At 41.0% G+C, this 23450-nt stretch overlaps 1 long non-coding RNA gene across 1 annotated transcript in view; it reads right to left on the minus strand.

The window, feature by feature from the left end:
- LOC149525443 (uncharacterized) overlaps positions 1-23450 on the minus strand; it is a 67162-nt gene that overhangs the window by 38576 nt on the left and 5136 nt on the right. The window contains exon 2 of the long non-coding RNA XR_016348979.1: positions 19811-19907. This is a non-coding gene — a long non-coding RNA (uncharacterized LOC149525443). The remainder of the gene's footprint in view (positions 1-19810; positions 19908-23450) is intronic.

The raw sequence follows: 23450 nt of genomic DNA on the forward strand, positions 1-23450 counted from the left end.
GTTGGGGGAAGAGTCAACATGGTTTCTGTAAAGGGAAATCATGCCTTACTAATCTACTAGAGTTCTTTGAGGGGGTCAACAAACACATGGACAAGGGGACAAAGTAAATATAGTCTACTTAGATTTCCAGAAAGTCTTTGACAAGGTCCCTCACCAAAGGCACTTAACTAAAGTAAGTTGTCATGGGATAAGAGGAAAGGTCGGCTTATGAACTGGTTAAAAGAAAGGAAACAAAGAGTAGGAAAAAATGGTAAGTTTTCAGAATAGAGAGGGGTAACTAGTGGTATCCCAAAGGGTCTGTACTAGGACCAATCCTATTCAACCTATTTATAAATGATCTGGAGAAATGTGTAAACAGTGTCATGGCAAAATATGCAGATGATACTAAACTGGTCAAGATATTTAAAACCAAAGCAGACTGTGAAGAGCTCCAAAAAGATTTCACCAAACTAAGTGACTGGACAACAAAATGTCAAATGAAATTTAATGTTGATAAATGTAAAATAATGCACATTGGAAAAAATAATCCCAACTATACATACAATATGATGGGGACTAATTTAGCTATCTATAACTGCTCAAGAGAGAGATCTTGGAGTCGTTGTGGATAGTTCTCTAAAAATATCCACTCAAGGCACAGCGGTAGTCAAAATACCAAACAGAATGTTAGGAATCATTTAAAAAGGGAGAAAAAAACAGAGAACACCTTATTGTCCCTATATAAAACTATGGTATGCCCACATCTTGAATACTGTGCTTACCTCATCTAAAAAAAAAATATATTGGCATTGGAAAAGATTCAGAAAAGGGCAACAAAATGATTTGGGGTGTGGAAAGGGTTCTGTATGAAGAGAGATTAAAAAGACTGGGACTTTTCAGCTTAGAAAAGAGGAGACTAAGGGGGGATATGATGGAGGTGTATAAAATCATGACTGGTGTAGAAAAAGTGAATAAGAAAAAGTTATTTACTTGTTCCCATAACAGAAGAACTAGGGATCACCAAATGAAATTTATAGGTAGCGGTTTAAAACAAACAAAAAGAAGTTTTTCTTCACGCAGCACATAGTCAACCTGTGAAACTCTTTGCCAGAGGATGTTGTGAAGACAAGGACTTTAACAGGATTCAAGAAAGAACTAGATACATTCATGGAGGTTAGGTCCATCAGTGGCTATTAGCCAGAATGGGTAGGAATGGTGTCCCTAGACTCTGTCAGAGGCTGTCAATGGGTGATAGGAGATGATGATTCCCTGTTGTGTTCACTCCCTCTGGGGCATCTGGTATTAGCCACTATCAGAAGACAAGTTACTGGGCTACATGGACCTTAATCTGACCCAGTATGGCCATTCTTATGTGCTCCATTGTCTTTTTTGGTGCAGAAATTAAGCTGAGTGTTATGCAATTTCTTGGGTTGTCCTTATTTCCCTTTTTTATAGATAGGCACTATCCAGTTTTCTGGAATCTCTCCTCTCTTTCATGACTTTTCAAAGATAACAGCTGAGATGTCTCTTTAGTTAGCTCCTTGAGTATTCTAGGGTGCACTTCATCAGGCCCTGGCGATTTGATCATATCTAACTTACGCAAGTTAAAAACTACTTGTTCTTTTCCTGTTTTAGCTTCTGAACCTATCCCATTTTCACTGGCATTCACTATGTGAGGCATCCAATCACCACCAACCTTCTTGATGTAAACTGAAACAAAGAAGTCATTAAGCACCTCCAACTTTATTACCTATATCAAAAAGGCCTTTCTTCATCACTCAGTAAGGCCTTGGGTGAGTTTGTAATCAGGACAAGATAGTTCTGGGAAGACTCCATAGATGAAAAGATGACTGAGTTCATTTATAAAACAAATTTTCCCTTTTGCCTTGTTCAGAACAAACTTTTCTTTTACATGGTTGAATCATTATGACGAGGCTACACTCTACCAGGACAAGCAGACAATGCTAGATAGATGTATGAGAAGAAAATTAAATAACACACAAAAAACCATTAACGGAGAAGTCATTAATCTGAAGTCTTGATGGGTGGAGGGATGCACACAATGATCTAGTAATATATGCTTGTGACACAACAGGAAACGGACTTGTGTATTTTACAAAAAGAAATGACACAACAGAAATGCCAATACAGAAGAGTATTTCAAAAAAGTAGCAGTAAAAGCTATAACAAATGGATCGAAAATGTATCCATCAAGGACTCAGCTTTGTCAGACAATACTGAAAATATAACAAAGATGGGAAGAAATCTAAAAAAACATAATGAAGAGAATCTGAAAGTTACAACATACTAGATGATTTAGAATGGCTCAGGTCCTTAACTCAATTCTTTTAAAAATAAAGAGAAAATGTACATGCTTCATTTAAATAATTTCTCTGGGTGGGGCTGGGGATGAGGGGTTCAGTATAGAGGCTGCCCTGGGGACAGAGGACTATCCTAGCCCTCTCATGGGAGCAGCTTAGTGCACAGGGATGTGAATGACTAGTCAACTATCCGATAAGCAAGTGCTCTATCACAAAGAAACATCAAGGTGGGGGGAAAGAGAAGTGGGTGCTTCAAAGTGACAGCACTGTGTAGAGTTAGCCAGCCCCTGGGCTCCATGCAATGCTGTTGCTTTGAAACGTCGCGTACAACCCAGGCCAAGTGGGGACTCCCCCACTTACCCCGGGCTCAATGCGGCGCTGCCACTTTGAAACACCCTGTGCTCCACACAGTGCTTTTGCCTTTCAAGTGTAGCAACAGCCCTGGGGATGCTGCTACACTTCAAAGGTGGAGGCACACTTATCGACTAATAGAATAGTTTATGCAAATTGCATCAACTATTCAATTAGCCAATTAATAGACATTTTACATCGCTATTGGGGCCTGGTCAGAAGTGACTCTCCATGGCCGCTGCAGCTCCAGCAGGCACAGATGGAGAGAGGTTCATGACCTCCGGCTAGGGCAGGTTCAGGTCTGTCTACCCCCTGCATTCCCCAGCCAGAGTGAAGAATGCAGGAAATTGGGTGCCTTCCACTCACTCCCTGACAAAGGAAAAATGCCAGCAATGTTCCTATACAAACTGGGGGGAAAGGGCTTCAGCGCTCCTCCCCAAAGGAAGCTTGGAGGGTGGGAGGTTCAAAGCTGGGGCAATCCTGGACCAAGGAGAGAAGTGGGGCATGCCTGTCTCTTTTCTGTATTGTTTTATGAGAATCAATCCCATTCCAAACCATTATCCTGCTTTAAGTTATGATAAGAGAATGCTGTATACTACATTTATTGGTCCTATCTCTTATGTTTAGGAGTTCTTGAACAAAGGGACAGGCAGATAAACTCTCTCATGCAGTAGATGAGCACAGTAGTCATCTGATGAATCTTTTATCCAAAGACTTAAATACAACTTCAGGATGCTGAAATTGTAAAATACTCGTATAATAATCAGTTTGCTTCACCTTCATTGATAAGAACAGTAGGATCCAAACAAATTCTCCCCCAAGTAGTAAAACAGAAATCAGTGATTGCACTGCTTTGAGCTATTTATGAAGAACTAGCCTATTCTGATGCCTATTTGTGAAGGAAATTGTGTCAAAACATATTTAACTGTCACAGCCAAAGTCACCAATAACACTGGATTAAAGAGAAATGTACAAGATATGCTAAATATATTGAAACTTATTTCCATAGCCTTGGACAAGCTGCAGAAAGATTGCAGCTGTATTTCTGGTGCTGCTGAAGTTTGGAAAGAACTTCAAGAGACACTGAAAAAAGAAATATTTAACAACATAGTTTAACTGCAGGCAGCAAAGCAGCACGTGGATTAGGCACTCACTCCACCTCATTTTCTTGCCAATATTTCCAATCTAAATTGCAAAGCTGGATGCCTAACTGCTAGAGAAGATGCTGCTGCTATGACCTGGGCATCCAATAGTCACACATCAATCATGCTAGCCTCAATGAACTTCATGGTTGGATGTAAACCATTCACATAGAATATGTTTGCTGATGATGGTTTAAAAAAAGCTGGACCATTGAACTGCTGGAAGTCACTAGCTAAAAATAGCTTAAAAACTGTAACTACCATTTGCAGTACTATCCCAGGCTACATCTAGACTACAGGCTTTTGTCGACAGAAGTTTTGTCGACAGATACTGCTGACAAAGCTTCTGTCGACAAAGAGCATCTAGACTACATCCAGTTCTGTTGACAAAGCAAGCCGCTTTGTCGACATGACAGTGTAAACGCAAAGGACAGTGTAGATGCAATAACACTTTGTTGACAGAACTCTGTCAACAAAAGGCATTATTCCTCGGAGAATGAGTGTGAAGGGGAAGCCGATCCCCGCACTCAGCCCAGCGGGGAAGGGCCAGGGGACGGGGAGGCCGATCCCCGTACGCAGCCCAGCTGGCCAGCGGGTGCCGGCAGGGGGGAAGGGCTGGGGGACCGGCAGGCCGATCCCCGTACTCAGCCCAGCTTGCCGGTGGGTGCTGGCAGCGGGGAAGGGCCGGAAGCAGCCAGAGCGGGCGCCCGGGAGACCGCGGGGGAGAGCCGAGCCCCGGTCAACCCCAGCCGCCTCCCAGGGGCCGCCCAGAGCGGGAGCGCCACTGGCGCCGCAGACAGCCACAAGCCGACTCCCTGCGCAGCCGCAGACGGCCAGGAGGCCAGGCAGGTGGGCAGAAGGGCCCAGGATGCGGGCTCGGACAGAGGGGGCGTAGGAGGGCGGGACGCCGCCCAGGACGCCCAAAAGGGCGAACACAGGAGTCAGGAGGGGGGGAGAGAGCGGGGGCTGGCTGTGCTCTCAAACCCCACAGGTGGCAGCGAGGCGCTTGGAGGAGGGACGGCTCCACAGGCCCCAGCCCACCAAGGCGAAGCCGCAGACACCAGCGGGAAGAGCGGAAGGGACGGACGGAGCCGTGCGGCAACCGGCGCCCGACCCGGACGAGCCCGGAACGGGTTGCTGTGGAGCCCGGGAGCCCCAGGAGCGCTGGCGGAGCGACCGGAGACCGGAGGATGGCTAGAGTGAGCCACGGATGGATAGGGAAAGACTGAGCAAGTGGAGAAAGCAGGAGGGCTGGACTGGCCCCTCCCGCGCTACAATGAGGTTTACAGCTGTCGACAAAACTGCTGAGTTCTGTCGATGTTATGTCGACAGAGCTCAGCGGCAGTGTAGACGCAGGTATAGTTTTTTCAACAAAAGTCCACTTTTGTCGACAAAGCCCTGTAGTCTAGATACACCCCCAGATCTGACAACTCTTGCCCTTCTGCAGGCACAAAGAATATTTTCATTATTTGGTCTACTTAATTTGAAATTGAGAAATCAAATGAGTGTTAAAGCAAAAACAATTGTTATTTTCTTCTAAACAATTGTTATTCTCAGAACTGTCCCAGACTGAGTTATTAGTTAAAAGAGTAGCCTAAATAACTTTGGAGACTGTTGCCCCTTTTCAAGAGACTTAGGCAAGTAAGAATTTAAGCTTCAATCACGTTCACTTAGGCATATATCAAGGCTGATTTGAATTAATCAGTTTCATTCACTGACTACAGTTAATCCCTGTTTCTTTAATTAATCTTTTCTTTAAGTACTTCAGAAACAGGAAGCCTGCTCAACAACCAGTAGGACCACTGGATGGTCAAGATGCTAAAGGAGCACTCATAAGTACGAAAAGGCCTTTGCAGAGAAATTAAATGAATTCTCTACATCAGTTTTTACAGCTTCAGGATCTGAGGGAGATTCCCAAACCTGATCCATTCTTTTTAGGTGACAACCATGAGGAACTGTCCCAGACTGAGGTGTTATTAGTGGAGGTTTTGGAACAAAATGATAAATTAAACAGTAATAGGATAGCAGGACCAGATGGTATTCACCCAAGATTTCTGAAGGAATTCAAATTTGAAACTGCAGAACTACTAACAATAGTTTTTAACTTATTTTAATCAGCTTCTGTACCAAATAACTGGAAGATAGCTATTATAACGCCAATTTTTTTAAAATGGCTTCAGAGGTGATCCTGGCAATTACAGGCCAGTAAACCTGATTTCAGTACAGGGAAAACTGGCAGAAATTATAGTAAAGAACTGGTTTAGTTAGACTCAGATGAACACAAATTGTTGGGGAAGAGTCAACATGGCTTTTGTAAGAGAAATGCATCATCAATCTAATAAAATTCTTTGTGTGTGTCAACAAGCAGGCGGACAAATGAGATCCAATGGATATACTATATTTAGATTTTCAGAAAACCGCTGACAGTGTCCCTCACCAAAGGCTCTTAAAGCAAAGTAATCTGTCATTGGACAGGAGGAAAGGTCATCTCATGGATCAGTAACAGGTTAAAAGACAGGAAACAAAGGGTAAGAATAAATGGGCAGTTTTCAGAGGTAAAGAGTGGTGTTCCCTATGGGACTGTACTGGGACCAGTACTATTTAACTTATTCATAAATGGTCTGGCAAAAAGGGATAAATAGTGAGGTGGCACAATTTGCAGATGATATAAAACTACTTAACTATCTTAAGTCATAAGCAACAAAATACTGTAATAGATGAAATTCAATGTTGATGAATGCAAAGATATGCACATTGGAAAAACAATCTCAATTCCACACATAAAATGGTGGGGTCTAAATTAGGGGTATCAAGAGACTAAACATGAATGGTGCTTAACTGCACAATTAATTGCAATTTTAAACAATAGGAATACCATTTAGTCAAATATTTGTGGATATTTTCTACATTTTCAATTATAATGATTTCAATTACAATACAATACAATGTACAATGTTTAATACTTTTTATTAAAATATTATTTATTAAACTATCTGCACTGTAAAAACAAAATAGTATTTTTCAATTTTCCCATTACAAATGCTCTAGAGCAATCTTTTTATCATTAAAGTTGAACTTACAAGTGTAAAATTATGTCTAAAAATAACTGCATTTAAAAATAAAACAAAGTCCACTCGATCCTACTTCTTGTTCAGACAATTGCTCAAACTAGTTTGTCTGCATTTGCAGGAAATAACTCTGTCCACTTCTTGTTTAAACTTGCACCTGAAAGTGAGAACAGGCATTCACATGGCACTGTTGTAGCTGGAATCACAAGATATTTACATGCAGATGAGCTAAGGATTCAAATGACCCTTCATGTTTAAACTATTTTTCCAGATGACGTGTGTCCATGATGATAAACATAAGAGTGGCCATACGGGGTCAGACCAAAGGTCCATCCAGCCTGTTACCCTGTCTGCCGACAATGGCCAATGCCAGGTGTCCCAGAGGGATTGAATCGAACAGGCAATGATCAAGCAATCTCTCTCCTTGCGTCCATTTCCACCCTCTGACAAACAGAGGCTAGAGACACCATTCCTTACCCATACTGACTAATAGCCATTTATGGACTTAACCTCCATGAATTTATCTAGTTCTCTTTTAAACCCTGTTATAGTCCTAGCCTTCACAACCTCCTCAGGCATGGAGTTCCACAGATTGACCATGCGCTGTGTGAAGAAGAACTTCCTTTTATTTGTTTTATACCTGCTGCCCATTAGGTTTATTTGGTAGCCCCTCGTTCTTATATTATGGGAACAAGTAAATAAGGGTACGTGTACACTTGCCCCCTAGTTCTAACTAGGGAGGCAAATGAAGGTGACTGAAGTTGCTAATGAAGCTCAGGATTTAAATATCCCGCGTTTGATTAGCATAGTCACGTCCGGTCGCCATTTTGGAAATTGACTAGCCCAATTTAACTTGCCGCATATAGACGCGGTACTCCGAGAAAAAACCCTTAACTCCTCATTGTATGAGGAGTACCAGTTAATTCAATTTAAAGGGTTTTTCTCGGAGTACCGCGCCTATACGCGGCAAGTTAAATAGGGCTAGTCAATTTCTAAAATGGCAACTGGCTGCAACTATGCTAAATAAGCTCGGGATATTTAAATCCCGCGCTTCATTAGCAACTTCGGTCGCCTTCATTTGCCTCCCTAGTTCAAACTAGGGGGCAAGTGTACACGTACCCTAACTTTTCCTTATTCACTTTCTCCACACCACTCATGATTTTCTAGACCTCTATCATATCCCCCCTTAGTCTCCTCTTTTCCAAGCTGAAAAGTCCCAGTCTCTTTAATCTCTCCTCATATGGGACCCGTTCCAAACCCCTAATCATTCTAGTTGCCCTTCTCTGAACCTTTTCTAATGCTAGTCTATCTTTTTTGATATGAGACCATATCTGCACACAGTATTCAAGATATGGGCGTACCATGGATATATAAGGGCAATAAGATATTCTCTGTCTTATTCTCTATCCCTTTTTTAATGATTCCTAACATCCTGTTTGCTTTTTTGACTGCCGCTGCACATTGCATGGATGTCTTCAGAGAACTATCCACAGTGCCTTCAAGATCTCTTTCCTGATTAGTTGCAGCTAAATTAGCCCCCATCATATTATATGAATAGTTATCTTCCCTCTTATCCCATGACAACTTAATTTACACATAAGAGCCTTTGGTGAGGGACCTTGTCAAAGGCTTTCTGGAAATCTAAGTATACTATATCTACTGGATCCCCCATGACATTTATTGACCCCTTCAAAGAACTCTAATAGATTAGTAAGACATGATTTCCCTTTACAGAAACTATGTTGACTTTTGCTCAACAAATTATGCTCTTCTATGTGTCTGACAATTTTATTCTTTACTATTGGTTTCAGCTAATTTGCCCAGTACTGACGGTAGACTTACTGGTCTGTTATTGACGGGATCGCCTCTAGAGCCCTTTTTAAATACTAGAGTTATATTAGCTATCTTCCAGTCATTGGGTACAAAAGCTGATTTAAAGGATAGGTTACAAACCAGAGTTAATAGTTCTGCAATTTCACATTTGAGTTATTTCAGAACTCTTGGATGAATGCCATCTGGTCCCGGTGACTTGTTACTGTTAAGTTTATCAATTAATTCCAAGAACTCCTCTAATGACACTTCAATCTGTGACAAGTCCTCAGATTTGTCACCTACAAGGACGTGTCAGGTTTGGGAATCTCCCTAACATCCTCAGCCGTGAAGAATGAAGCAAAGAATTAATTTAGTTTCTCCACAATGACTTTATCGTCTTTAAGTGTTCCTTCTGTATCTCGATCGCCCAGGGGCACCACTGGGTGTTTAGCAGCCTTCCTGCTTCTGATGTACTTAAAAAACATTTTGTTATTACCTTTTGAGTTTTTGGCTAGCTGTTCTTCAAACTCCTTGTTGGCTTTTCTTATTACATTTTTACACATAATTTGGCAGTGTTTATGCTCCTTTCAATTTACTTCACTAGGATCTGACTTCCACTTTTTAAAAGATGTCGTTATCTCTCACTGCTTCTTTTACATGGTTGTTAAGTCACGGTGGCTCTTTTTTGGTTCTTCTATGTTTTTTAATTTGGGGTATACATTTAAGTTGGGCCTCTTTTACGGTGTCTTTGAAAAGTGTCCATGTAGCTGGCAGGGATTTTACTTTAGTCACTGTACCTTTTAATTTCTGTTTAATTAACCTCCTCATTTTTGCATAGTTCCCCTACAAATGCTACAATGTTGGGTTGCTGAGGTGTTCTTCCCACCACAGGAATTGCCTCTCCCCTTGTGGGTTCCTGTATGAGCTGCTCTAAGAAGCAGTAGTTTAAGGTATCAAGAAATTTGTCTCTGCATCTTGTCCTGAGGTGACATGTACCCAGTCAATATGGGGATAGCTGAAATCCTCCACTATTATTGAGTTCTTTATTTTGATAGCCTCTCTAATCTCCCTTAGCATTTCATAGTCACTATTACTGTCCTGGTCAGGAGGTCGATAATAGATCCCTACTGTTACATTCCTACTAGAACAGGGAATTACTATCCATAGCGACTCTATGGCACATGTTCATTCATTTAAGATTTTTACTTCATTTGATTCTAAATTTTCTTTCATATATAGTGCCACTCCTCCACCCGCATGACCTGTTTTGTCCTTCCGATATATTTTGTACCCCGGAATGATTGTGTCCCATTGATTGTCCTCGCTCCACCAGAATTCTGTGATGCCTATTATATCAGTATCCTCCTTTAACACGAGGCATTCTAGTTCACCCATCTTATTTTTTAGACTTCTAGCATTTTTGTACAAGCACTTTAAAAACTTGTCACTGTTTATTTGTCTGCCCTTTTCTGATGTGTCAGATTCTTTTTTATGTGAATGTTTTGTGCCTGATCTGGCCCATATTTTATCCTCTTCCATCCTTTCCTGGTGACTAAAACCTAGAGAATCTCTGTCCGATCCACATGCTCCTCTGTACCAATCGGCTTTCCATCATCTCTTAGTTTAAAGAGATGACAGGTCCTGCTTGATAATGGTCAAAAGCAGCGTGAACCAACATATATTCATTTTCATCATCCGAATCAGAAGCCAGTAGTAGATTGATTTTCTTTTCTGGTGGTTTGGGCTCTATATCTATAGTTTCAGCATTGGAGTGTTACTCTTTTAAGACTTCTATAAGCATTTTGTCAAATCTGTAGTGAAAGTGTTCTGAAAACAAGCAAGTGTTGGGTTATCAATCAAGACTGCTACAAAATATATGGCAGCATGTGGTAGAATAGAGTAGGAGACGTATACTTCTCACCCCTAGGAACTGAATTGCAAATTTAATTAATGCATTGTTTTATTTAGCAAGTATCATCAGCATTGAAGTATATAATGTGGAACAGTGGCAAAAGCATAAAGAGTCACATAAATACCTTGCAATGCCAGCTAAAAAAGTGACATGGGAACACCTGTTCTCACTTTCAGGTGACATTGTAAATAAGAAGCAGGTTGCATTATCCCCCCTAAATGTAAATAAACTTGTTTCTTTTAAGCAACTGCCTGAGCAAGAAGTAGGGTTGTGCAAACTTGTAGCTCTGAGGTTTTAGATTGTTTTATTTTTAAACACAGTTACATAATCAAAAAAAGTCTATATTTGTAACCAGTACAGATCACACTATAGCATTTATGAGATGAATTGAAAAAATACTCTTTTATTATATTTACAAAACAAATATGTGTAATACAAATAATATGAGCAGTTTACATTTTGTACTGTGTTGTAATTACAGTCAATACTTGACAATGTACGCCATTCACAAAATATTTAAGAAGTTTTAATTTATATTCTATTTTAACAGTGCAATTAAAATTAATTAAAAAATTAACTGTGATTAATCTTAATGGCATGAATCAATTGCAATTACTTGACAGCCTAGCCTAACTGAACTGTTACCACTCAAGAAAGAGATCTTGGGAGTCATTGTGGATAGGTTTCTGACAGCATCTACTCACTATGAAGTAGCTGTCAAAAAAGTGAATAGAATGTTGGGAGTCAATTCAGAAAGAGACAGATAATAAGATAGAAAATATCATATCACCACTATATAAATCCACGGTATGCCCAGATCTTGAATAAAGTAAGGCTAGGTCTACACTACAAAGAAAAGTCTGAAAAAGATACACAAATTGCGAGTCACAATTTGCGTATCTTTTCCCGCTTTTCTTTCGAAAGAGGCTTTTCCAAAATTTGGCGCGTCTACACGGCACCAAATTTCAGAAAAACCTTCTTTTTTGAGCCATCCCTTCTTTCTCATGAAACAAGGTTTACAGGGATGGTACAAGAACATGTCCTCTCTTCCAAAAAATGTTTTGGAAAAGCAGATATGTTTCTTGGATGTGGCATGGCTTTTCCAGAATACCTCTGGTATCTCAGAAAAGAGCTGCAGTCTAGACATAGCCTAAGTGTGGTTGCACCACCTCAAAAAAGATGTCCTAGAACTGGAAAAGGTTCAGAAAAGGGCAACAAAAATTATGAGAGAGTATGGGTATGGAATGGCTTCTGAATGAGGAAAAATAAGTAAGATTTTTTTCAGCTTGGAGAAGAGACGAGTAAAGGGGGGATATTATAGAGCTCTATAAAATCATGAGTGATGTGGAGAAAGTATATAAGGAATAGTTATTTATTCCTTCTCATAAAACAAGTGGTCACCAAATGAAATAGGCAGCAAGTTTAAAACAAACAAAAGGAAATATTTCTTCACACAAACACAGTCAACCTGTGGAACTTTTTGCCAGAGGATGTGGTGAAGGCCAAGACTATAAAAGGATTAAAAAAAGAACTAGATACATTAATGGAGGATAGGTTCATGGATGGCTATTAACCAGGATGGGCAGGGATGGTGTCCCTAACCTGTGTTTGCCACAAGCTGGGAATGTGTGACAGGGATGGATCACTTGATGATTACCTGTTCTGTTCATTCCCTCTGAAGCTCCTGGCATTGGTTACTGTTGAAAAACAGGACCAGTTCCAGTTAGATGGACCTTTAGTTTGACCCAGTATGACCATTCATATGTTATCAATTGGTTATAAGTTTGAAAGATATTTTGATAACAGAAATGTTTATGTGCCTAAAACATTTAAGGTTGTTTTGCTTAACAAAAATATTTTATATGCTGTATTGTGTGTTTAAATTAAATTCCAGTTACCATCCTAATGCAGCTTGACACAAACCATGAACAAATGTACCAAATCCAATCTAAAGGTTCTATTTTGTAGTAAATCAACATGTTTTACTGGTTATATAAGCAAATAAGAATGTACCTCTCATTAGAAAATAACTGAAGTACAAATGGAAAATAAACTGAAATCAATTATTTACAGAAAGGCTTTCTACTTAGTGATTGAAATCATTATTTAAGTTGTTAATTTAAATCTCCTCAAGTGAAATCAATTCACCCTGTGAGGGACTAACACTGAGAAACCATCATGTCTGTAATCTAAGGCTTTCACCTGTGGGACAGTTTTTCTACATGGAAGAGGGGTACTTCCCACAGCACAAGGCAAGGAGTCACTGTCTATTTAACAATAGGGTTCTGTTCTGGATGATTGGGAAGGAACTGATCACACCAGACAAGAAGGGCTTACAGGAACAAAAGGGTAGGAGAGATCTGTTCAGCCAAAGGGAAGATACAATTCCGGACTTTTACTATTTTCTAAGATCTTTAACTCTGGAGTGCCTTTAGGAAGTAATGTCACTAATACAGTGGTGGGCAACTTGCAGTCATCAGGATTCTATGTGTGACCCACATGACATTTTGCTTACCAATTCCCATGTGCAAGGTTGCCAGAGTCTGCTTTCCATCCATGCAGTTTTTTCCTATTGGTCTTATTAAAGCGACAGGCATATAAAACAAGGCCACATGACATGAGGTGCATGCTGATTGCACAGAACATTGATTGAGAGAAACATTGGCTCCCTCAAAGCAGTGCTTTGATTGGATGCAACTGGCCCAACCCACACTTAAGTTGCGACCCTCGGCATGTGCTGTGAGTATCATTGTGGCCCCTGGGGCTTCCAAAGTTGAGTAGCCCTGCCTTAGAGACTAATGAATACACACACACTCACACACACACACACACACACACACACAGAGAACGATAAGCTTTCATGGGCAAAACCCACTTCCTCAGATAAACTTAAAAGGAGAAAAAAAAAGGGACCCTCAGAATATATAACAGAAAAAGACCACTCCTTCTTGCCAGTTACTCCAACAGAGGGGAAGAAGGGTAGAATGCACATGAACAATGCATCTTAAAGAACAACAGTTCTGAGAAGGTATATACAGGTTTTTCTTTATTGAGAGTGTGTTCATGAGTATTCCAATTAAGTGACTCACAAACCCAAGTCTAGAAGGTGGGGTCATAGTTCTTCACTGACTTATCACGTGATTACATAGTGCGCAGCAAAAACGTGTATCAAGGACCACGTTGTGGCCCTACAGATCTTCTGAGTAGGAATCTGTGTGAGGAACACTGTGGAAGAATCATAGAATCATAGAATAATAGGACTGGAAGGGACCTCGAGAGGTCATCGAGTCCAGCCCCCCGCCCTCAAGGCAGGACCAAGCTCCATCTACACCATCCCTGACAGATGTCTATCTAACCTGTTCTTAAATATCTCCAGAGAGGGAGATTCCACCACCTCCCTTGGCAATTTATTCCAATATTTGACCACCCTGACAGTTAGGAATTTTTTCCTAATGTCCAATCTAAACCTCCCCTGCTGCACTTTAAGCCCATTACTCCTTGTCCTGTCCTCAGAAACCAAGAGGAACAAATTTTCTCCTTCCTCCTTGTGACACCCTTTTAGATATTTGAAATCCGCTATCATGTCCCCCCTTAATCTTCTTTTTTCCAAACTAAACAAGCCCAGTTCATGAAGCCTGGCTTCATAGGTCATGTTCTCTAAACCTTTAATCATTCTTGTCGCTCTTCTCTGTACCCTTTCCAATTTCTCCACATCTTTCTTGAAATGTGGCGCCCAGAACTGGACACAGTACTCTAGCTGAGGTCTAGTGGTCATGGGGGATTGCAACTTTAACTAGTACCCTTCGTCATTACAACCTCTACATACACACAAATGGCTTGCATGGAGAAAGGAGTGATGTTGAAGGCGCTGCCAGAAAAGTGAAGGACAAGGGATAGATTCCAAGCCTAGAAGGAACCACTGCAATCATTTCATCTGACCTCATGTGTAACAGAGATCACAAAATTTCCCCAGCATAATTTGTAGAGCACATATTTTTTAAAACAACACCCAATCTTCATTGAAAAACTGCCAGTATTAGTGATAAGCTTTGCATTCTGTCTTAGCACATATATGCTTCCAGGCAATAAGCTGTTCCACTGTTCATTTTTGTGTGTGAAGCCAATATTATTCTTGAAAAACAAAGATTGTTCTGAAGTTTTTGAATAGCCCTAAATTTTAAAATTCTGCAATAAATCTACAATGCTATTTTATAAGTGTGAATGGACTATTTGATATACCAAATCAAGAAGCTGCTATGCAATGAAATATGAAACTTTATACCACAATGCATGGTGAAGTATTCAATTGAAAAAAATCAGTGGATTTCTTCTTGCAAATTGCTGTGCCATTCTTCTTACAACAGATTAAAATTAAATTAGTGAAAACTCAAAACACTACAGAAACTATTCCTTGTCTTTTTACATAATTCTACAGGTCGATAATTCAACTTCTTCAGGATGATAAGGCACAGAATTACAGAAAAATAGCAAGTGTTTTACATCATGAGCCAAAACCAGAAATGAAGAAATCACCAGTGGGCACAGCCCTAAATCATGCATCAACGTAGTTATTACTATATCCTTTCCTTTGCAATACTGCATTGTTTAAAAGTACACTGACAGTTGAATACTAAAGTTATCACTTTCATAGGTTAGCTAACATCTCTCCAAGAAAGCATCTTGGTATTGTACCATCATTACAAATTATTTTAGATGTTAATCAATGATTCAGGAGCACTTTACAATTTAAGAGATGAAATAAAGTTTTCTCCTAAAATGATTAAAAGACCAAGTAATCTTTTTGAGAATGAGAATGTTTCTTTTTAAGAAACATGAGAATCTCTCCTTAATTAAATATTTGCATAGTTTTGTATCTTTGTTTGGTAACAACATAATTTGATTGAGCCTTGGGTCAATTGTTCTACACATAATGTTATAGTGCAGTTTGATTATATTTTTAATATCAGTTAACAAGATTTTCATCACGATTCACCCCATATGTAATAATATCTTCTTAAAAGGTTTAACTATGCTAAAAAAATCCATAACATTAGTTCTTTAACAAAATCCTATAATGTTGACTAGGGATGTCAACGTGTAGTCGAGTACGTGATTAACTGATAAGCCTAAGCTTACTGGTTAATCTTATTGACTACACACACTCCCCTCCCTTTCTGCCTCTGATACAGAGGCAGCAAAGGGGGGAGGGGGAGACAGGAATCTGATAGAGAGCAGCAGTGCGGAAGGTCAGGGGGCAGGTAGGAACCAATATGCACAGGAAGCCAGTTTTCAAGCCAGCTCTCCATGCATATTGGCTCCCACAAGCTGCTTGCTCCCCCCGCCGCCCACTGCTGCCTCTCTATCAGAGGCAGTAGCGTGCAGTGGGAGGGACAGGCAGGAGTCTATTCACGTGGGGAGGTGACCTTTCCCTGCTCATGCTGCTGCCTCTATCAGAGGCAGCGGGGGGGGGGAGGGGGAAGGTTGCGGGGCAGCCTCTGTCCATGGTGGGCCCAGGCTCGCTGCATACAGAGGATGCTCCGTGGGATGCTAGCACAGCTTCTGTCCACAGTCGGGCACAGTGGCTGACAGCCCCGCCGCTGGGGACTATCGAATAGTTGTGTAACCAATAATATTTTGTGCAGTTACACAACTATTCAATTAATCGCTATCTAACATCCCTAATGTTGACTCAGTTGAAGCCACTTATAGGAGAGGACTGAAGAGCACTCAAATATTGCTATGGCACCATGTATTAGGAATGTGAATGGTTAACTGGTGGGTCAAAGCAGCCCTCTGCCTGTGGCAGGCCTAGCTCAGCGCACTGCAAGCAGAGGCACTCCTCCTCAGCTGGAATAGCCCTTGTTAACAGCGGGCCCAGTCTTGCTAGACCGGCCCCCTCAATCTTCCCCATTTAATTGGTTCACCAGTTAAACCTAACATTTAACCGGTTAACTGATTAGTCGGGATTTTACATTCCTATCCTGTACCTCAAAATAATACCCTGTACACCCATATTTACCAATGTTATATGATTATGATATACTTTGTACCAAGTATGCCTTGTGAGGTATCATTGGAAAAGCCATGATCTGTTGCACATTACTGTTCTATTGAAATGTACGTATCAGCATTATATATGAAGTCATTAGATTTTGAAACCTTGAAAACTGTTGTGAGTGGCAAAAGACCACAGGCCTGGCCTTTAGAAATAACCAAAACAAAACAAACCCACACACCTGTAAAACCAAACCTTGTATGTCAAGTCTCATATATACAGAAAGGGCAAGTAAGCATTTACAGTTTATATGAGGAACTGAGGGATGAGAAGGTAGGGGAGGGGGGGTTAGGAATATAAAATCCTAGTTAAAAAGCTTAACCAGTTAAATGGAATGTTAGTATTAACATGTAATTCTGAGCACACAGAGAAAGAAGGCAGAGATGAAAACATGAAATTATAACAGCTGTATTTAATTTCAAAATGTAAAATGAACCATTAGAAAATAATTTTAAATGTGATTTATATCTTTTATACTGTTGGAAAAGATCTGCATTTCACTCAGACTAGGTAATGCAAGTATACAAATATATTTCACGGTGTAGTTCGAAGTATTAACAATACATTTGTGTCTGGAGAATTACATTACAAAAGAACATTTTAATTATGTCCCTTGAAAATGTAAACAAAGTAACAAAAAAACAAAACAAAAACACATAGTGGTCCCTTATTCAGCACTTTTATAAAAAACCAGTCCTGCACCATTTAGTTCTGAGATGCAACAGCACAAGCCCAACATGACTGCAGATAACAAACACCAGTACTAATCTTTTCACTATCACTGAACCATAAACATTTTTTAATAGATTCCTTGAGAACAGGTACCACCTCACTCGGGTAGCAAGGGGACTAAAACTTTTCTGGGCTCCTTCAATATCCTCCAGGCCCACCTGTAAAGCTTGCTTTCTCTAAACAGATGGGTGAAGGGAGGGATTTTAAAAGAGAAAAACCTGTCACAGGGTTTTTAAACTGCTACACTTCAAGAGACTGCTAACCTAAGAAGGAGACCGGCTGAGAGAGAAACAATCTCTAGCTTCACTTCCCCTGAAATTACATAGACCAGTTGCAAAGTAAAAATGTTATGTATCGAGTAAATGACTAATCAATACAATTTGTATTGAGTACACGATTAGTCAATAAGGGGCTGCTGAGGCTCTGCAGTTTAAATGTAGCAGGAGCCAGACGTGCAGGCATCCCGGCACCTACTACATTTAAACGGCAGAACCACAGTGGGAGTAGATCCAGGACCCTGCACAAGCCGGAACTGCTTCAGTCTTGGCTCACACTGGGTCCAGACCGCTCGCTGTAGCTCTGTCTTTTAAATGTAGTAAGAGTCACTTGGCTCTTACTATATTTAAAAGGCAGAGCCGCAGCAGTTTGGACCCATCACAAGCTGGGACTGCTTCAGTCCCAGCTTGTACTGGGTCCCATGTTGTGCCTTGTCCCACATTGCGCCTCTACCTTTTAAATTTAGTAAGAGCTTGATGACTTTTACTATTTTTAAAAGGCACAGCTGCTACGCCATTGTGCCTGTCTCCCCTGCCCCATTCCTGCACTGCTCCTGCTTTCACCCCCCTTCCTGCCTCTGATATAAAGGCAGTGGGGGGTGGGGGATGTGAGTAGTCTACTATTCGACTATTTTTTTACATCCCTACTGCAAAGTAGAATATCTCAAGAGTAAGGGCTGAAGGTAGACTTTAATTAAAGCCAATAGACCATTGAAACACTTCCTAAAAGCCAGGCTGAAAGACAGACCACCTTCACCTTTCCTTTGTCACTTGAATTACCCTCTCTCATAAGGAAAAGAGAGTAGTGTCTTTCTTTTGTGTTTTGCTTAGAAACCTCCTCCAATGCTAGGAACTGAAGAATGTTAAAAGCAACTTAAAGCAAAGTGTGGTAGGGACTCTGGGAGGATAGAGGCTACCCTCACTTCTGAACATAAACGACCTCACAATGTGGACTGGAAGAAAGCTATTCTTAATATTACTGAGTATATCCAAACAACTGCCAAAAATTAGGCATGTCCCCCCCCAATAGAACACCTACATAGTCAAATAAAAAACGAACGAGTCAAATATATGTAGAAGTGAATCTTTCAAAGACATGATTAAAGCAAATTCTGCAATATGTTTTCTAAATCTCTCTTTAAAAAGAGAAAAAAATCAAAATATCCTGTAGTTTTACAGGAAGACCATGTGTACACAATGATGACCATAGGTCATTGTTACTACACTGTAGTAGGGATGTTAGCTATTGGGTAACTGAATAGTCGTGTAACCACATGAAATCTTTTCTGTTACACAAGTGTTCAATAGTCCCTGGGGGCAGAGCTGGCAATCAATGCACTCCCGCCCCGACTTCTGGGGAGCCCCCTGGCACTCCACACATCTGCCTCTGTAAAAACTAGCTTCCCTCTTGGACCAGCTGGCTGCCCCTCCCCCTCCCCCCCCCACTGCTGCCTCTGAAACAGCGGCAGCAGCGCAGGGTGGCAGCAGCCCCTGTCCATGAGGGGTCCGAGTTCCCCATGGACAGAGGCTGCTCCGCAGGATACAGAAGCTTCTACCAAAAAGCAGCCTCCGCCCACAGGGAGCTTGGACCCCCAGAAGACAGGGGCTGCTTCGCAGCAGCCTCCCCTGCACTCTCCCCCCCACCACTGCTGCAGCAGTGCGAGGTGGGGACAGTTGTCACCGCGGAGCCAGTGCTGGGGGCAACCAGTTTTAAAGCCGCCTCCCCTGTAGAACTGGCCCCTGCTAAACCCCACTTGCTGACTCTCAAACAGCAGGTAGGAAGGGGAGGAATGCGAGTAATTGACAAGATTAATCAATAAGCCTAAACTGGCTACTAGTTTACGTCCATACACTATAGCTCTGTTAGCATAATGCTGTAGTGTAGACAAGACCTATAGTAATAGAAGGGGTTTCTCCCACATTATACGAACACCTACTCCCTGAACAACAGAAGGTAGGTCAGTGGAAGCATTATTCTGTTGACATTACCACATCTACACTGGAGGTTAGGTCAGCATAGCTACAGTGGTCAAAATGTTGATTTTTCATATACATGAACACTGTAGCTATGCTTTCCTAGATTAAACATAAACCAGGCCTAAATATCACTATAAAATAGAATTAGCAAGTTAAAATGTTTTGTAAGATTATTAATTTTCTTACTTCGAGATACTTGCCTTTATTCTTCCTGCTACTGTTACGGATAATAAAACACAGCATCCATGTAAATTCTTACTTGGAAAAGCATCTCACAGATTACCTATAGTACAATATACGAATATTTCAATATTTGTATCTACTGTTTATCATAAAGGCACAAAATAATTCATGGGTATTGTACAATGGTATTGTGGCACAGATTTTAGAAAGTACTAAATACTGCTAAAGTAGAATGCCATTACAATTTGTTTTCTTCAAAACAATATGGTGCCAACAGATATTATGAAATCTGCTAGAAGGCTTAAAGTACATTAAAAAACAGTTTTAGACTAAAAATCACAATAATAAATACTTTGAATTATTACTGCTAAAATTAATAAAAACTAAAGCATCACTTACCACCCGTTTTAAAACTATACATAATTTCAATACTATGGTTTTAATAATGTTTTTAGCTACACACTTTTCAAATCAACAAGGCATTCTCACAAGGTCGTCAGACACACGTGATTTTACATTATGCCCACGTGCAAGACAAGAACAAAACTCTGAGTTTTGACCTATATGTTTAAAACATTAAAATATTTCCATAATTGACAATTACCTCTTTAACAACAAATAAAAATCCATGAAACAGCTCCAGTCACATATAAACAATGCTCGAGTTTAAAGAACCATAATCATAAGGCTTATATGTTAAAAAACATCATATAACCACATTTCTAAAACTCTCCCTGAAAATAAAGAAAGAAGTATGATGTATTTGCTTAATTTCCAATGTTAATGTTCTTAAAGTTGCAAGAAATATAAAGGCTGCTGAAGAAACAGTATCTTCATACAGGTTTGAAAAAATATTTTGTACTATGTACTACATCAAGCACTACAAATTTCATTATTCTGACAAGCACTAAGAAGGGCTAACAACATCTGAATGGCAGCCTTGCTATTTTTTTCAAATATTGTAAGTCATCCCCACCAAAGAAAAGTCTTACTAATTAAACTATAGTGCTATGTAAAAATATTCCAAATTCATATATTAGTGCATATTATCTCACAAACTTAACAGTTGTATAACCTAACTCCTTGTTTCCTCTCAGCCATAACTTTCAGCAACATTTTTTCCATGCCTAAAACATCCATCCTTGATGTCAGCCAAAAGACTTTTTTCTTGTAGTGAGGGGAGAGTGAAGTGAGAAGAAAACAAATTACCACTGTAAGAATTCGTAATGTAAAAGGTTAACCAGTAAAAGCATTAGGCCTACCTGAATGCTTACTGGATAAATGGCTGGAGCAGCCCTGGCTGAGTGGTGCTGGGCAGTGAGGGCAGAAGGCAGGGATATGTCACTTAGGACCCCAGCTCCAGCAATGTTGGAGTGTTCAAGCACAACAGTGGAACCACAGTCCCAACTGCACTGGAGCAGGCTGACGGGACCACAACCCCTAGCTGCACCCAAGGGTGGACCAGTGAGATTCCAGCCCTAGCCGTGATAGAGCAACCTGGGCAATCAGACGGGACCACGGCCTTGCTGAGGTGGACCAGAGCAATTCTGTCCCTGGCTGCACCAGCGCAGCCCAGGCAGAGAGGTGGGATCCTGGGTGGCCAGCAAGCTCTCAGCTTTGGCCATGCCAGAGCAGTCAGGTGGGACCCCAGACATGCTGGAGCGGGCTGGCGAGATCCTGATCCTGGCCATGCTGGAGTGGGGCAGGAGGAACCCAACCATGCCGGGCCATCAAGCAAGACTTGCCTACCAAGGGTTAATCAGCTCAATGATATAATTTTATCCATTTAACTGGTTAATTATTGTAATGGTTATTTATACCCCTACTAGGAAAAAATATTAGGAATGTCATTGTGTAGACGACTATACAATTAACCGATAAGCCTAGGCTTATCGGTTAATCTTGTTGACTACACGCATTCTCCTCCCTGCTCGCTGCCTCTGTATCAAAGGCAGCAAGAGGGGGGAGCAGGAGTCAATGCCCATAGTGAGCTGACTTAAAAGCTGGCTCCCCACAAGCACTGGATCTGCCTACTCCAACTCCTACCACCGCACTGCTGACACTCTTAGAGAGGAAGCAGCGCATTGGATGAAGGGGGTAGGCTGGAGCCAATATGCATGTGGAGCCAGTTTTCAAGCCAGCTGCCCAAGCATATTGGCTCCTGGGGAATTGCCTCCCCCTTGCTATCTCCTAGAGAGGCAGCCGGGGGAGGAACAGAAGCTGGTGATGGGGGGAGCCAGTTTAAATGCTGGTTCCCCCCAGCACCAGCTCACAAGTGCCGCCTGCATTCCTTCCCCCATGCTGCTGCCTCTATGAGAGGCAGCAACACGGAAGGCCAGGGGGGCTGCCGCAAAGCAGCCTCTATCCATGGGGGATCCACAGCAACAGCCCTTGTTCACAGGGGTCTGAGCTCCCTGTGGACAGAAGCTGCTCCGCATCCCATGCCAGTCTGCTTGGGGAGATGGTTTTTAAACTGGCTCCCCTTGCAGGCCTGCTCCCGCCTAATAAAGGCAGCAGCATGGAGTGATGGGGATTCACCGGGAGTGGGGCAGGGAGCACATTGGCTGCTGGCATCGCCCTCCAGGGACTATCAAATAGTTATGTAATCGCTAAGATTTAATGCGGTTACACAACTATTCAGTTACATGATATCTAGCATCCCTAAAAAATACATTTCTATTTGAGACAAAATATAAACTTTCATTGTAAACACAAAGGGCTGAAATTTCAACTATACACTGGATTAGTATTCAATGAGATTTAGTGGTGTTTGAGTTTGAAAAAGAAGTACTGTGATAAGCTACTTTATCTATTAGGGATTTGAATGGTTGACTAATAAACCGGCAGGGACTGGAGCAGTTACCTGCCCACCAGTCCCTGTCCATGGCAGGCCCAGCTCTTACCCAGCCATGGCAGGCAGGCAGGGAGTCCTCTCCAGCCAGGCCAGGGTGGAACAGACCCTCTACCTGTCCCCCATTTAATTAGATAACCAGTTAAATATAATTCCATTTAATTGGTTAACCTGTTAAACATGTTTATCGGGTTAACCAATTAAACAGGATTTTATATCCCTATTATCTACTGAATGGCCCAATTTAAAACCATGTTACTGTACACAACTACTGTATAACTGAAGTGCCGCATTTACTTCTTTCTTTACATCTTTCAAATCCAAACTTTTGATAAGAACAGAACACATTCCATACCTCAGCTACAAGTTTAAACAAAGCAATCAGAGAAAATAATCAGCTTAAAATTAGGCGAACAAAATTATATAGTATTTGAAGGCAAGGTGGTTAATGTAAATCTTTATATATTATATAGAAAACATTCAGTTAATATTAACAATGACAGCAAGATTGTAGCCAGTGGAAAAGCAAAATAACATAAGGAATAAAAGTCTTCCAAGAAAAGATTTTGTATATAATTTTACTTCAGTCCTGGAACTGGCATAGTTTTTTCCCCAAAACAAAACATTCAGACAATAAAGCCAAACTGTTTGTTTTTCAGAAGTGTTTAACTTCAATTCCTCTCCCACGGAACTCACTACTACAATCTCCTCAAAACTGCCTCTTCAGTGCTCTCTTTTTATTCTTCCATTTTCATCTTCAAACCTTCCTCCATGGCGATTTTTACTCTCAGA

Source organism: Pelodiscus sinensis, chromosome 2 (assembly GCF_052426305.1).
Source record: "Pelodiscus sinensis isolate ZL-2025 chromosome 2, ASM5242630v1, whole genome shotgun sequence".
NCBI classification, from domain to species: Eukaryota; Metazoa; Chordata; order Testudines; family Trionychidae; genus Pelodiscus; species Pelodiscus sinensis.